Genomic DNA, 12,589 nt, shown 5'->3' with positions numbered 1-12,589 from the left:
TGAAATCTTTGGGGAGGCTGTGCTTTTAGGCAGATAAAGGGAGTTCAGATAAAGTCTTTCTTACATCTCTTGACTCTCAAATGTCTTTAGCGTTAAATAATCCTTATGCCACAGTGGTGCCCTACAGTTTACCATAAAAACAGTCCTAGACAATATGTAAATGATTTTCCAATAAATCTTTATATATGGAAACAGGCATCAGCTAAGAGACAATGGTTTGCAGACCCCTACTCTAGACTTTCTCTATAATTTCAGGACCCATACATTAAATATATATATTACTTTGTTTTAAAAAGGAGGTAACTAGCTTAATTTCATGTACTTAGTTTGTCAAGAGCCACCAATGCTATATTTTTACAATATTTATAAAGTCCTTTACAAAAGAGTTGAAAATGATAGCATAGAATGTTTAGAAAATTAAATAACTGTCTACTTAAAAGAATATGACTTTGGTACCTGGCCAGGACCCCTCAGGGGATGTCAGACTGCCAGTTTTGGCCAATCCCCGGAGGCCAGGCCTAGGGACCCCACTGGTGCAAGGATCCTTGCACTGGGCCTCTATTATGCATATAAGATCTTTGGTTAATCTCTTTCCACCCTCCCCCTCCCCACTTCCCTCTGAGATTCATCAGTTTGTTCCATGTTTCCATGCATGTGCATTGAGTGTTTGCCCCCTGGTGGTCAGTGTGCATCATAGCTACCGGTTAAATGGTCAGTTAGGCTTTTATATAGAGAGATAGAAGTTTTATTAAACAAACAAAGGAGAAATGAGCATTTGGGTTCTGCTAATATCACTATAATAGATTTGATATCTGCCTTTGAAGTAGTTCAGTTTTAATGATGATAATGAAACAGGAATTTTAGGGAAATATAGGCAGGTTTAGGGAATTTTTAGAATCAGGGTTCATGGAAAAAACATAGGGCTACAGACAGGGAGAAGGTACATTTTCATAAGACAAGGGAGCAGCAACAGTTACATTTACATAAGACAAGGAAGCAACAGGTATATTTCCATAAGACAAAAAAAACTGGAAGTAGCCAATAAAGGTCTATACTTACAAAATAAAGAAGGAAGAAAGCCCAGAAGGAACAGAAGGGCAATGAGGAAGGAGGACCTCAGGAGTAACTATAGTTACCAATTCAAAAGGGAATACTGACCAATCAGAGGGGATATCAGGACACAGGAACCGCAGCCTTTATAAACGATGGAAACAGGAACTCGGTGGGACCCTTTCCCCCTCCCCACATGGGAGTCCATTCTGTGGGACTCTCTTCCTCTCCCCCTGTGGGAGTCTGTACTTGTTCTTCAATAAATCTCCACCTTTGTTATACTACCCTCTGTCCATGGATTCATTCTTTGACTCCAGGAGACAAAGAATCCAGGTTCCAGTCAAAAAATTCCGTATCAAAAGTACTACTTAAAAATGCTCTAAACTTTATAACAAGGAACATATCTTTATTATTTTGTTCAGAATTCTGAGCAAAAACACTTCTCCTCAACCCACTTAGATTCAACACTTAGAATGAAAGTACTGAAACAGTACTGAAGAAATGGGCACAGTGATGCCTGCTTTATCATAAAACAGGCACAAGAGATAGTTTGGAAAACTTATCATTTGAAGCATGGGAGAAGCTGATGACATCACAGTCTCAAAACACGCACTAAACATCAAAAATGCTTTTTTCATCCTTATCTCTCACCAGAGAGCATTGACAACAGTAATGACATCTGGGTTCCTTTCCAACCAGTGGATTTTGGACAGGGATGAGAGTTTTTTATTCTTTGAATGGTTCACAGCCCTCAATTAGGATCAAAATTAGCCACTATCAAGGTTGGATGATTCTTTTCACAGACGATTTCTTCTGAGCATATTTGCATTGCAAATGTAAAAAATCCCTGAAAGAAAATGAAGGCAAAATAAGTAAATAAATATATGGTGGGCATTTTCTTAAAGGCAGCAGCAATTCATTATCAAGCAATTAGTCTTGCAATAAACTTCCATTTCTCAGTTTAGAATATTTCGGTCAATATTGGGAACACAATTATGATAAAGGTTGAAGACACAGTGCAGTACTCAAATGTTAACCATTTACAAACAATTTGTCTTTAATGCCAGACAGGAGAGCATCTAATTACACTCAGCATTTCAAGAAAGGCTGACTATTTGCCAAACAGCACTCCATTTGATTGCCTTTAAAGTGCAGCCCTGGGTTGTTAAAGGGAAAATAGGATTTTTGGCTCCAGGTAATTAACTTTCCCGCTGTTCCTTTCTGAGGCCCTAATGAAGGCCATTTGAAGTCTTCATTACCAATGGGTATTTGTCAAGGCCAAGAAAATAATGCAGAGCTCCAAGTCCTTCAAATAACAATTCCCTTTTTCATTCCTCTGTAAAATCTTTGAAATGACTAATGATGGCCTGAGAGGTGCAAAGGGCAAGGCTCACTAACTGAAATGGGGCTAGTCATCTAGAGGGGCTGGGAGAGGACAGCCAAGGAAAGGAAAGGAACACTGAACCCAGGGAGGAGAGAGAGGAAGTATTTGAAATCTAGATTCTTTGCAACACAGGCTCATTCCTCAAAGCTCTGTGAAAAAATGTAAAGGAAAAAATGTGAAAGCATGAAAAGTAAAGGTAAGTGAAAAAAAAAATTAAAGCATATTTTAACCTAGATGCATGATCATAGGAATTCATTGTTGACTGAATGGGCCCACATTTAGTAGCATTTGCCTTGAAATAGGGATAGGGAAGAAATCAGTCACGGAGTTGGTCTGCTCTATTTGCCTCAGAGATCACTAGATATATTTCTAGCACTTCTTTTTCCCTTTTCTTCTAAGGGTCTAGCATTTATAGAATCTATTCGAAGAATTCTCAGAAGTGGTGCATTTCATGGACTCTTGATAAGCTGTCTGAATCATGTGCCATTGTGCGGTGAATTTCCTTCAGCCCCTTCCTTTATTAAGTAAGGTGCATGAAAAGGCTTTGAATTACTGATTTGCCTTTGTTAAGACTTCTCTGCCCTGTTTCTATGGTATCCTATTTGAGACAAGTTTTCTTAGAGCTGGTAATGAGCAATCTACCTTTGAAACATTTGGGGGGGGGGGGACAGGAAGTATTTCGTATTCTTATATCTTTTTCGGGAAGAGAACCAGCATTAATGGGACACTCACTGTGTGACACATTACTATTTTCTCACTTTCACTTCCCACCTTTGGTGAGGATGAAAGGATGATCTTAATTAATCAATCGTCCCTTGGTTTCAGTTCCTAGTAGCCTAGATTCGTTTTACTTAAACTATTACATAAAACCACTCTCCCAACAGATGCAAATATTCTTCCAGCAAACTCACTAGGTGAAATCTAAACCTTAGAATAATGGAAACATCTGCTTCCTCCAATACCTCACTCTGTAGTTTATTCTATTTGTAGTATATTCACACTATGCCTCTTAAAACTTGCTTTAAGACTTGCTTCTCTACTCAACAGCCATTCTACAGTCTCTGCCATTTATAATTGTTAAAAAACAAGCCCCGAATTGAGTCATTTATGCTAAGCCAGTACTTGATTATAGTTTCTTTCCTTCTAGAAATGGACTCTTAAGCCAGTCAATCAGGAATAACCTGATCAGCACTAAGTAGGTAATCCTCCTGATAGATCCCTGCCATTCCCTAGACTAGAGGAAAGTAACCTTGCAATAACCAATCCACTTTTTTGCTAGTATAACTTCACTAGAGGCCTGGTGCACAGATTCGTGCACCAGTGGGGTCCCTTGGCCTGGCCTGTGGGCATCGGGCTGAAAGCAGCTCTCTGACATCCCCCGAGGGGTCTTGGATTGCGAGACCCCTCCTGCAGGCCCAGCCCCCAGGACCTGGATGTCCACCAGCTCCCTCCTCCCTCCTCTCTAAATCCGGGGTGCAGGTGAACCAGATTCGGGGCCGACAGTGCCCCAGCAGCAACCTAACCCATGGCCAATTCTGTGAGGAATCAGGCTCCCTCTTCTACTAGTTGGAGCGTCTGCCCCCTGGTGGTCATTGCACATCATAGCTACTGGGCAAATGGTGAGATGGTTGCTTAGGATTTTATATATATAAATTGTTCCTGCTCTCTTCTGCCTATAACAGTCTTTCATTTTGCACAGCTCATTGAAGCTCCTTCCTATTGGTTAGATTGACTACTGCCCAATTCAAATCAATTTTTGATCAATTAAATCTTAAAATGTTTAATATCCCTCAGTTTATCCTTTAACATCACAAATCTTTGATTTTGCCTTCTCCTCTAGCCATCACCTGATCTCTGTTTCCCCTAAAAGCCTGTAAATGGGAGTCTTAAACATTCACTATCTTACCAACCATTTAATTAGCTCATTGGAATCTGATTTCTGTACCTCATTGTCACATTGATTAAAGCTAACATCATCTGTTCACTCCCAGTTGCTAAACCCAATGGAGAGTTTTTAGTCTTTACCACAGTTGACCTCTCTGCAACTGTGTAAATATACCTTCTCCCTTGGGTTCCAACATCTACTCTCTTCTTTTTTGTTCTACTTTGATGTCATTTCCATCTCAGTCTCCTGTTTTATTTTTATTTTTTAAATTGATTTAAGAGAGGAAGGGGAGGGAGAGAGGGGTAGGACATCAATTATGAAAGAGAACCATTCCTGGCTGCCTCCTGTACACTCCCTACTGGGTATCAAGCCTGCAACCTGGGCATGTGCCCTGATTGGAATTGAACCATGACCTCCTGGTTCATAGGTCAATGCTCAACCACTGAGCCACACTGGCTAGGCTCAGTCTCCTCTTCTAGGAGGATATTCTTTCTGCATTAATAACTTGATTATGATATTTCCTACAATCAATCCTTGACTTTCTTATTTCCTTATTTTGACCTCTTTCTGGAATCTCCTATGGTTCATAATGTCTGTTGTGAAAGCCAGGCCTCATTTTGGGGTGCCAGACACAGGTTTTAAATGTGAATTACAGACCCAGGAAATATCTTTTTAGATTTTCTGTTCTTCCTCTCCTGTCCCCCCCCCCCAACCAAATATATTTATTTTTTATTATCCATAGACCTGATTAATGGCACCATCATCCACCAAAGAGCTAGTCTGGTAGTATTTAAAAGCTTAGAGATGGTCATGATTGGGTTGGTTTGTAATTTCCTCTGGTTTATTCTTGAAGCCACAAAGGAAGTGCATAGGATATAAGTGGTTCCCTCTTCTTATGAGAAGGGGTGCTCAAATTTGGTCTTCTTTACTACCCACAGGGAAAGAGATGTCTTCCAAGTCAGAGAAACAGAGAATTCTGGACTCACTGGCTCTTTATCTGTTGCTACATCAGCACTCTACAGCACATTATCATTTAAGGCTATTGAACCACCTAACCTAGGTCTTCAGGCCTTAATTTTCTTGCTATGCCTGAATGTGAGCAATCTTCTTTGATCTATGCCTCTGCTACCATCCCAATGAGTTTTCTGTTCATGGTCTCTTAGGAGCAATTTGATGGACAAGCCCAGTCATGGCCCACCACAACCCAATTACCCAAGTTAGAGAATTTGAATTTATCCTTGCTTTTTTCTTTCTCACCATCAATATTTAACTAATGGTTAATTAAGTCTTGCCACTTCTGTTTATTAAATATATGTTATCTATCTATTCCAATTTCCCGTGTCATTGCCACCATCAACTCTCAGAGATGATACTGCAAAATCTCCAACCTGGTCTCTAACCCCAAGTCCTGCTCTTTCTCCAGTCTGTTGTCCATTCTACTATCAACATTAGCATCCTAAAATATGAATATGATAATGCCTCACTCCTCAAAAAGGCAATGACTCCTCACCACTTTCAGGATAAACTCCACAACACAGCAACAGATTCGACATAAGTTAGGTCCCATCGAACTCTGAAATCTCCTCTACCACTTGCCTTTTCTTTTCCTCCTCCTGCAAAGCACAACAATTCTTTGAGCCCCCATTTCTTCTAATAGGTAGGAATGCTGTCCTTTTTGCTCTCACCTTCACCACTCCCCTCTTCACCACCTTTATTCATCTGACAAAATTCAGTTCAGGTTGACGCGCACACTGCATTGGCCAATCTTTGATTCCGTTTTCAGGAAACATCTGAACTTCAACCACTTCTCACATTAGTTCAAGTCACCATGACCTTTCAAACAGATTAGTGCAATCTCCTTCTAACTAGTGTGTTGTCTTCTACCCTTGCTCACCCCATGAGGTATCTCCCACAGCGAAGCCAGAAGGACACTTGAAATCCTTTGTCATATCATATTACTCCTCTGCTTACAACCCACCAATAGGCTCATTCAGAGGAAAATAAAATTTTCACAGTGACCTTCATAACTTACATGATCTAGTCTCCAATTATCTCTCTGATTCCATGTCACATGTGTCGCCCCCTTTCTTTTATGGAGACAATATTGGCTTTATTATTATTCCAATAATATACTTCTTCCACCTTATGATGTGCTTCTTCTGCCCAGTCATTCTATTTTTCTATTTGCAGATTGTGTGTGTGTGTGTGTGTGTGTGTGTATAATATATCTGATGCATACTTATATATACAAATATATATCATTTAGATACATATATACATACATATATATATATATATATATATATATATATATACACACACATATATATATACCTCCTTCCACCAGTCCCTCATTCCAGTCAAAAGCTACATTATGAAAGACCTCATCTGACAACCCCAACTAAAAGAGCAACCCCCCTCCAATATTCTCCATTTTCTTTCCCTACTTATTGTTTTTTCCATAGCACCATCCATGTGTCCTATTTTGTGGGGTTTTTTTTTGTGCTAAGTCAATAGAATATAATCTCCAGAAGGGACCTTCATTGTATTGTTCATTGTTGTATTTGTGAAACAAGGAATATTAAATAAATGAATGAATCTACACTAATAAAAGAGAAAGATGCAAATTGACCATACCTTCACGATGCCCACCAGCCAATCAGGAGTGAGTATGCAAATTAACCCAACAAAGCTGGCGGGTTAATTTGCATACACAGGCGCCAAGCAGCCAGGGGCAGGATGCTTGTGTCGTCGACAAGGCAATGACTCAAGCGTTCTGCACCACCCCAGCTGCTCCGGGCCTCAGGCAGCATGGGAAGGTGGAAAGGCGGCTCTGGGTGGAGAGAAGGCAGAAAGGTGGCTCCAGGACAGAGCAAAGACCATACCGGCAGCCAGGGGAAGGAAGGCCCATTCTTGCATGAATCTTCATGCATCGGGCCTCTAGTAGATGAATAAAAAATTAAAGATTCCAAGTAAACATGTATTAACATTTTATTATGGTTCCAAAGACAGTTTGCTCCCAAATTTGAGACACTTGATAACAAAGGGCATTACATTATACAAGTTACTAATACCCAGTAACATGTTCATAATTTGTTTTTTTCACTTCAGGGAGCTTATATTTCAGGTAGATGCCATGTTGGGAGACAATTAACCCCATATAGTACCTTACAGAGCAGAGGCAATCCTTAAATATCACATTTGTTTTATTCTCTTGCATAGCCCAGTTCCACTTTAGAGATAACCCTGAGTAACAAAAATACAACAGTTTAAACATACTAGGTGCATTTGTTTCCTTGCACTGCCCTAACAAAGCACCACAAACTCGGTGGCTTAAACATTTATTTTCTCACAGTTCTGGGGACTACCAGTTCAAAATCAAGAATTTGATAGGGCCATACCCCCTTACAAGCCCCCAGAGGAGGATCTTTCTTTGTCTCTTGCAGCTTCTGGTAGCTTCAAGGGTTCCTCAATTACAGCAGCATAACTCCAATCTTTGCCTCTACCTTCATGGCCTTTTTCCCCCTGTGTCAGTCTCTCCTCATCTTATAAGGACACCAGTCATATTGGATTAATGGTCTACCCTCCTCCAGCATAATCTCACTTTAACTAATTACACCTGCAAAAAACCTATTTCAGAATAAGGACCCATTCTGAGGGACTAGGAGTCAGAACATCAGCATGTTATTGGGGGGAACACAATTCCACCCACAGCACTAGAGAAACAAAACCTTATATATTTCCTTCCATGAAGGTTGCTCCTTTATTAATTTCACAGACATTTATTAAAAAGTTATTTTTTGTTAGCTGCAATGCTAGATTCTGAGCACTAAAAATAAACTAGACCTAGTTTTTGTCGGCAAGGAAATAGAGATATAAGCCTGTTTAAATGTGATATGAGTGGTATGACCTGCGTGCCATGGGTGCGTAGCTTAGTGTGGTTAATTCAGCTGTGAGACCAGGCTAGACATTACAAAGGTAATTTTTAACTTTATATTAATGGAATAGAAGATCTAAGCTCTCAGAAAGATCAGAGGCGGCATTCCAGATATCAGTCCATTCAATGCACATATATTGAGCACCTGCTGTGTGCTAAACATAAGTGTTCAATGCTGGCATACAGATATAATTTAAGATGGTTTGGAGGAGGTAAAGACAATAAATACTTGATGAAATATTAATTGATGGGGAAGACAGAAAAGTAAACAGATAATCATAATAGAATGTGATGGAGCTACAAAAGAACAGAGGAAGAGAAATAATTAGGCTTGCATGCCAAGTTAAATGATTTAGCAACCTCATGAAGAGTTTTACAGAGGGGAATGACATGATTAGGATTTTGCTAAAATGAAAAAAAAAGATTTCTATAGAGCATCCTATTGAAGAATGAAGAATACTTCAGACAGTACAGTGTCAATCTTTTTTTAAATGTTAAGTCCAGATTTTCATATATCTACTAGAGGCCTGGTGCATGAAATTCATGACTGAGTGGGGGGGGAGGGGTGTCTCTCAGCCCAGCCTGCACCCTCTCCAATCTGGGACCCAGTGGGATCGGGCCTAAACGGGCAGTCGGACATCCCTCTCACAATCCAGGACTGCTGGCTCCCAACTGCTTGCCTGCTGGCATTCCTGATTGCCCCTAACCACTTCTGCCTGCCAGCCTGATAACCCCCTAACCACTCCCCTACCAGCCTGATTGATACCTAACTGTTACCCTGCCAGCCTGATTGCCCCTAACTGCCCTCCCCTGCTGGCCTGGTACCCTCCCCCCAACTGCCCTCCCTTGCAGGCCTGGTACCCCCAACTGCCTTTCCCTGCAGGCCCGGTCACCCCCAACTTCCCTCTTCTGCCAGCTGGTCACCTCTAACTGCCCTCCCCTGCAGGCTTGATCATCACCAACTGCCCTCCTTTGCAGACCTGATCCCTCCCAACTGTCCTTCCCCTGCTGGCCTGATTGCCCACAACTGCCCTCCCTTGCAGGCCTGGTCCCTCCCAACTGCCCTCCCCTGCTGGCCATCTTGTGGTGGCCATCTTGTGCCCACATGGGGGCAGGATCTTTGACCACATGGGGGCAGCCATCTTGTATGTTGGAGTGATGGTCAATCTGCATATTACTCTTTTATTTGATAGGATAGAGGCCTGGTGCATGGGTGGGGGCTGGCTGGTTTGCCCTAAAGGGTATCCCGGATCAAGGTGGGGGTTTCCTTGGGGTGTGGAGCGGCCTGAGCAAGGGGCCTGTGGTGGTTTGCAGTCTGGCCACGCTCCCCAGTGACCCAAGCGGAGGCCCTGGTATCTGGGATTTATTTATCTTCTACAATTGAAACTTTCTAGCCTGGAGTGGAGCCAAGCCTCCTGCTTTCTCCATGGTGGCAGTCATTTCTGTTGATATTTATTTATCTTCTATAATTGAAACTTTGTAGCCCGGAGTGGAGGCCAGAGCCGGCCAGGAAGCTTGGCTTCCTCCATCGCCAGGGGCAACCCATGCCTTCTGCTCTCTCCAGCTCTGTGGCTGCTGCCATTTTTGTTGGGATTTATTTATCTTCTATAATTGAAACTTTGTAGTCTTGAGCGGAGGCCAGGGCCGGCCAGAGCAGGCGGGAAGCTTGGCTTCCTCCATTGCCAGGGAAACCCAAGCCTCCTACTCGCTCTGTGGCTGCAGCCATCTTGGTTGGGTTAATTTGCATACTCACTCCTGATTGGCTGGTGGGCGTGGCTTGTGGGCATAGCAGAGGTTATGGTCAATTTGCATATTTCTCTTTTATTAGTGTAGATACCCATATGCCCTTTGGTAGAAGTTGTTTGGATGTTGTGGGGGTTTTTTGTGTGTGTTTTTTATCACTGCCATAAATTAGCCACCCAAGATCTAAAACAAACAGATGATAAGAAAGAAATTAAAAGGAAGGTCAAGTTTATATCTTCCTCCTAGGTATCAACCTATAAAATAAGTAGAAAGGGAAGGAAAGTATCAAACCCAGAATTCTTTGATGATATAAACTTGAATTTAAAGTTTTTTTTCTGCATTTTAAAGCATTCAATCTTCTTTTGAATCACTGGATTCTGTATTAAGAAAGGATTTGAGCTATCTCTCTTTCCCTCTCTCCCTTTCTCTCTCTTTAAAAATCAATAAAAACATATCCTTAGGTGAGGATTGAAAAAAAAGAAAGGATTTGGGGGAAATCCTCATTTACTTGAGTCAATGGTTTTTACTAAACAAAATATTTTCTCAGGATTCCTTTTGTTTTAAGAATGCCACACAAACAGCAGTTTTATATAAATGGGCATATGTGAAAATTATAATGTATAAATTTGTATATACATCTGAGTATACTTGTAATAACTTCATCTTTATAAGTGCATACACATAAAATTCAACAATACATTGATCTCTGGAAGGCACCTTAAAAGAAATGGCACAGAGAACTTCTGCTAAACTTGTTAAGCATAAGCATAAAACCCTCTTCCTCTACCCCTTTAGATTGAGTTCTTGGGGGCCTGCAAATTAAAATGACAAAGGACAGATTAGCAAGATAAAAGACATATTTTAATCACCTGTGTACATAAGGAAGTTCACTGAGAAATGTAACCCAAAATGATGGTTAGAGCCCTGGCCAGTGTGTTCAGTGGTTAGAGCATCAGCCTGTAACCAGAGTGTCACGGGTTCTATTCCCAGTCTAGGGCAGGTACCTGGGTCGAAGGTTCCATCACTGCCCCAGATGAGGGTGTGTGTGGGAGGCAAGCAATTAATGTGTCCCTTTGTCCCTTTTATATCGATGTTTCTCTCTCTCTCTCTCTCTCTCTCTCTCTCTCTCTCTCTCTCTCTCTCTCTCTCTCTCCTCTTCCCCCATCCCTCCCATTCTCTCTAGAAATCAATGGAAAAAGTATCCTCATTCCTTGGGTGAGGATTAAAAAATAATAATAACAAAGTGGTGGTTAGAATTTAGAGCACATTGGTGAAGGGAACAGGGAGAAGAACATTTAATGGGAAAACAAATTCCTCTTAGAAAGTGGGTGGGAGAGGGTAGAGAAAAGCACTTATGGGAAAACAAACGACTTTCGGTGAGATAAATGGACCCTCAGGAGGATAAATGGTATATATGATAGTTTCGGTGAGATAAATGGACCCTCAGGAGGATAAATGGTATATATGATAGTTTCCTGACAATGTCTTTTAGGTGTGCTGCTGACTTTTCATTGTTTGTCTCTGGTGATAAGAATCTTCTCTGGTTGCTCTTGGGAGGGGATTTATGATAGTTCTTTTGGTAGCTCTGCTTTTAGGCAGATGAGAGATTTCAGGAACTCAAAAGCCTTCTGCTCAAATAATTTTTTTGCAGCAGTGGCATAGTCTGGATTCCTTCAATCCGAGAATAGAAAGATGGATACAGAGTCTCTAGGGAAGAGTAGAGACAATAGGAGCCTCACTCTGGGCTGAGCACCCTAAGGCGAATAATAATAATCTAATCTCTCTGTGTTCTCACTTTGTAACCGGGTGGCTCCCACAACCAGAGGAGTGTTTAAGGATAGACAGGTTTCACTTTGGAGTTTTAACTCAGCTTTTGTCCTTGCCTCTCACCTCCTTTATTTTTCTTTGCTTTTCATAGGGAAAAAACAATAGTTTGTTAGCCAACATCCTCTTTGCCTCAGTTATTTTCTAACTAACTTTACAGTTTAAAACTGCCTGCTCCAGATTTTTAAGGAATTTTAATTGGGACTTTGAAGTCCAAACATAAAACAACCCTGTGCATGACTAGTCACTAAGGAGACTGGGAGCATCCAGATACTACAGTGAGTCTGGGAATATTAGGTCAGGCAGAGGGATGGGACACAAGACACTCACCAGGACAGAGCTGCCTGTACTTCTGGGCACTGGTGGAGGGGTAACCTCAGACACAGTGACTCTAGAACCAGAGTGGGGCAGTGGGGAGGACAGATGCCTGCATGATCCAAACATTCCATTCTCTCCTCACAGGCCGGTTATGGTACCACTGCTATCAAACACTCTTTTAATTATCTGTACTATGCATGTGATGCACCTTGTAATCAGAAGGTGTTCTTTTTTTCTATAAAAATATTAAAAATGCATTTCTCTTTCTCAAATATTATCTTGCTCTCTCTATTTCTATTATAAATTCTGTGGTTGTGGCTTCTGTTCACTCCTATTCTTTTTTCTTTTTTACTCACTTCTATATACAGATGAGAAGTTTTAAAGGCATTCTTATTTGCTGAATATGAAAACTGAAATGTAACTGAAATCCTTAGAAGAGCAAACTATG

Source organism: Eptesicus fuscus, chromosome 2, assembly GCF_027574615.1.
Source record: "Eptesicus fuscus isolate TK198812 chromosome 2, DD_ASM_mEF_20220401, whole genome shotgun sequence".
NCBI classification, from domain to species: domain Eukaryota; kingdom Metazoa; phylum Chordata; class Mammalia; order Chiroptera; family Vespertilionidae; genus Eptesicus; species Eptesicus fuscus.
This window is presented reverse-complemented; position numbering follows the sequence as displayed.